The sequence below is a fragment of the Felis catus genome, chromosome A2 (genome assembly GCF_018350175.1).
Source record: "Felis catus isolate Fca126 chromosome A2, F.catus_Fca126_mat1.0, whole genome shotgun sequence".
NCBI classification, from domain to species: Eukaryota; Metazoa; Chordata; class Mammalia; order Carnivora; family Felidae; genus Felis; species Felis catus.
Window position 1 is genome coordinate 164,684,709 of NC_058369.1, and position 4,754 is coordinate 164,689,462.

Here is a 4,754-nt window from a genome sequence, read left to right on the forward strand (position 1 = left end):
CTTTCCCCAGGTTAGGAAAGTTTTCTGCTATGATTTGCTCACATAACCCTTCTACCCCTTTTTCTCTCTCTCTATGTTCTGGGACCCCTGTGATTCTGATTTTTTTTTTCCCTTTTTAATGAGCCACTGATTTCTCTAATTCCTAAATTGTGCTCTTTTGCCTTGGTCTCTCTCTTTTTTTTCTGCTTCATTATTCTCCATAGGTTTGTCCTCTATATCACTGATTCTCCGCTGTGCCTCACCCATCCTTGCCACTGTGGCATCCATTGAAGATTGCAGCTCAGTTACAGCATTTTTAATTTCATCCTGACTAGCTTTTACTTCTTTTATCTCCACAGGAAGGGATTCTAATCTATTTTCAGCTCCAGCTAGTATTCTTATTATTGTGATTCTAAATTCTGGTTCAGACATCTTGTTTGTATCTGTGTTAGTTAAGTCCCTGGCTGTTGTTTCTTCCTGCTCTTTCTTTTGGGGTGAATTCCTTTGTTTCATCATTTTGAAGGGAGAAAAGGAATTAATGAGGTAAAAAAAATTAAAATTAAAAAATGAAAAACAAACATACACAAGAAAATAAAATAAATGATGCTAGATCTCGGTGTGTTTTGGTCTGGGTGTTGAAAGGGGCTTGATGGATTAGAGAAAAAAGGGGAAAGGAAAAAAATCATTTGAAAATTTGAAAAAAATGAATACACTGAAATAGAATAAAATGAAATAATGGAAGTAAAATAGAATTTGAAAAGTTGACACAAATGTAAAAAATATAATAGAAAAAAATTAAAAATATTTTTAATAAAAATTGAAAATAAAAACAATTTTTTTCTCTTTCTGTATTCAAGAAAAAGAAACGAAAAAGAGAAAAAAAGAAAAGAAAAAAAAGAAAATTGAATAGATGGATTAGCGAACAATCTGAAATATGATAGAAATTACCTCGTTTTCCCCTAGAAGTCAAACGGTGAAGAGCTTTACAGTTTGTAATCTAAGCCAGCGCAGAGACTTGTGTTATGAAGAGGGAGGTTGGCCCAAGCTGGGCGGGGCTTAGTGGAATGGCTCCGTTTTCCACTAGATGGCGCTGCTCGCCTACTGCGGTAGAGTATTGTGGCGCTGGTAGGTGCATATGCGCATGCGTGGGAGCGGTAAAAATGGCGTCACCCAGCCACCCGGTCTCTGGTATTGGAATTCTGGTCTCTTGGACCAGCAGTCGCGCACCCATCCTTCCTCTCCGGCTTCCGTCCGCTCCCGGCTTTTACAGTGCCCGTGACCGAACCCCAGGCGGCGCCTCCCTCCTGAGTTTTATCTCCGACGCGGCTGTGGTTCCCGACCCCTCACTTCTGAGGGACTGAGCTCTGACCCGCTCACATCCTCTGCGGAGGGTCTCACGGAGCCAAGGCCGGTGCCCGCCGCCCCCCAGAGCGGTCGCGGGACCGTGCTGCTGCCGACCCCGGGGACTACGGCCGGGTGCCAGCCCGCCCCAGAAAAAGTTCAGGCGGTCGCGCGGCAGCAGCGTTTCAGGGATGGTGGCAAATCGCAAGGCGCACCTGGCCCCGGCTTCACCCCCAACGACCCCGTCCCAGCACCAGCGAGCGTGGCCGTTCTCCGGGGGCTGCTGGCACCTTTGCCCGTGGGGGGCCGCGCCGCCTCTGCCAGATGTCCTCCCGGCAGGGGAACCGCCTCTCCCGTGGGGCCCGAAGACCCACCGGACTTGACTCTGCTCCCGAGGATCCGCCCTTCCCGCCAGAGCCCCCCCAGGTACCGAGCCGCTCCCCTGTTTATAGAGTCTTGATGGCATTTAAACCCTGTCCTTTCTCCCTTTTCACTTCGGTCTCTGCGGCAGTTCCCACTTTTCCTCTTTCTCTCCAGCTGCTTTTGGGGGGCTGCTCTTCCCGTGTTCAGCCCCCCGCCTCTCCATCCTCTCTCCGCCTGCAAAAACGGCTCCCTGCCCTCCGCCGCTTTCTGTCCCCCGTTCACCTCTCCCTGTCGCCTACCTGCTGAATTCTGTGGTTCCGGTTGTGCGGATGGTCGTGTTAATCCTCAGATCAGTGTTCTAGGTGTGCCGGATGGTTCAGTGTTGATCGGGCTGCATTTCACCGTCGCGAGACACAAAAAAGCTCCCGTGCTGTTCCGCCATCTTGGCTCCTCCCCTGACTTTGACTTCTTTTAATCACAAGAACAGAAATTGTAAGACACCCCAGGTGCGGAAACCGGCTAACGGGTTTGGAGTGCCCCCTATGCGCTGTCATGAGCAGCGCTTATAATTTCTGGCTCCTTCTGCCTCTCGGCCCTGCATCCAGGCGGGGACCTACGGCGATCGGAGCAGCAGTGTCCCCCGGAGGGTGCACGCAGAAACACGTGGAGCAGAAATAGAAGTCTTTGTCGCAGGCTGTGGGCAGTCAGAAGCCCAGCCACCTCCCGGCAACAGCACCTGGGGGGTTCCCTCCATTTCTGTGTTATTTCAGGCAGTGGAAGACTTTAGTGAGAACCGGTGACGACTCCCGTTTGCTCATTCAGAATACAAGGTGTTTTTCTGCCCAGTCTCAGGGCAGAGATTGTCCATCCCCGAGAAGTTCAGCTGCAGGCGTTTCCGTTCTCGTAACTGTGCATTGTCAGAAAGAACACGCGTGGTTTCCGAGACAGTGATCAGGAGATAAGCTTGTGTTCCAGCTTCTCGTTGGGCGATGTTGGACCCCCCTCCCCCCACAGGAATATGGTTGACTTTTGGTGCGCCTCGCTTAAGAACACTGGTCACTCTGTTAGTCTCACTTGTTCCTGGAGGAAGAAAAAAGGATGACAGAGAAGTCTGCGGGCTGTTATTTATATTTAAGTCTGTTATTTATATTTAATCATCAGATTTTATTTTATTTATTAAAAATTTTTTTTAAATGTTTATTATTTTTGAGAGAGAGAGAGAGACAGAGACAGAGACCAGGCAGGAAAGGGGAAGAGAGAGAGGGAGGCACAGAATCAGAAGCAGGCTCCAGGCTCCGAGCTGTCCGCACAGAGCCCGATGCAGGACTCAAACTCACGGACCGCGAGATCATGACCTGAGCCGTAGTCGGCCGCCTGACCGACTGAGCCACCCAGGTGCCCCAAATCTTCAGATTTTATTGGGGACCTACTATATGCCAGTGTATCAGTTTTCTAGGGTTGCCACACAAATCTGCCACAGACTGGGTGGTTTGCACGGCAGAGATTTACTGGCTTGTGGTTCTATGGGCGGAAGTCTGAGATCAAGGTGCCGGCCCGCCTGGTTCCTCACGAGGCCTCTCTCCGTGGCCTCTAGATGGCCATTTCACCTTCCCGTGAATGCACGTCGTCATGCCCTACATGCACCTCTATCTCTGTGTCCAACTTTTCCCCCTTTGTAAGGACACCAGTCAGGGCCACCCTACTGACTCTGTTTTAACGCGATTAGTTCTGCAGAGCTGGTGAGATCACATTGCGAGGTAGTGGGGTTAGGCCTCCGGCATTTTGGGGACGACGCAGGTCAACCCATAACAACTGCCAAGGGGGCGTTGTCCTTTTTCCTTTTCCCCTGTCTGTGTGTGTGCATATGTGTCTACGGTTATATCTATGGCTCTCTCTGTACTTCGCGACAGGTGCACAATGCTTCCTGAGACCCTGTAGGTGAGGTGTGGTGTTTCATTAATGTAACCAGGTTGGTGCAGTGAAGCCCAATGTTTGGAAAGAGACCCTGAGCCAGCACTCCTGGGCGCCCCTACGTCCGCACTCTGGGGTGCCCCTCTGTCCATGGACGCACACTTGCCTGCAGCTTCCCTCGCAAGAACGGCCTTTCTTTGGACCTCGGTTTCTCTTGGAGCTGGAGGCCCTGTGCTCAACGACTCTGTTCCTGGTCCTTCAGCACGATTTGGGCCACTCTTTTGTGTGCTTTCCTCAATAAAAAAAAAAACCTTCTCAGTCGTGCCCAAGTTAATGGTATCCCTTCTGGTGGCAAAAAGTAAAACATTCCAGAAATTTGCAATCGTAACAACGCTCCCTGGGTGCAAGCCAGCCCCAGCGCATCTCCTGCAGGGTGCCAGGGTCGGGGCTGCTGGACTGGCACTGTCCTGGGCGACTTCTCCACAGGAGGCTGGGCTGCTGGTGCCAGAGGGAGGGGACCACCTGACTTTAGGAATGTGTTTGCAGGGCACCTGGGTGGCTCCGTCGGTTAAGCGTCCAACTTCAGCTCAGGCCATGATCTCATGGTTTGTGAGTTTGAGCCCCAAACCAGGCTCTGTGTTGACACTGCAGAGCCTGCCTGGGATTCTCTCTCCCTCTCTCTCTACCCCACCTCCCCCTCTCTCAAAATAAATAAATAAACTTTAAAAAAAGGAATATGTTTGCAAATTTTCTGTCGTCATTTTGGAAACCATCTGGCAGTGTTTTCTATGCTGTTTTTAAAAATTGAATTACCCGTCCACATTTTCTGGTGTAGGGCCACAGTTTCAAGCTGTTTTTCAGGATGATTTATTCAGGACTGGGTCTGTAAGAACCAGCCCGGGTGCCCCTGGAGAGCCCCGAGCCACGCACGGGACTAAACCGTGTTCTTAGCTCTCCCCTCCAGACTCCCTGCCGCTGCCCTGGGACTCTGGGGACCCTCTGCACCATCAGAGAAGCTCCTGGTGTCTGAGTTTCTGACCAGACCATGCATCTTCTTGGCCAGCTCTCAAAGAAGACAACTTGGCAGCTCCCTCGTAGAATACATGCTTCTAGAGTTTTCTGTTGGGAATCTCTGAAGAGATTCTGAGAACTAAGTTTCC

General features: G+C 50.5%; 1 long non-coding RNA gene across 1 annotated transcript; it reads left to right on the top strand.

Annotated features, from left to right (window-relative positions):
* The first annotated feature begins 837 nt into the window (after window positions 1-837).
* Window positions 838-3,909, top strand: LOC123384170. The gene is made up of 2 exons (XR_006594906.1): window positions 838-1,746; window positions 3,653-3,909. It is a non-coding gene; the product is annotated as an uncharacterized LOC123384170 (long non-coding RNA).
* The last annotated feature ends 845 nt before the right edge of the window (window positions 3,910-4,754 follow it).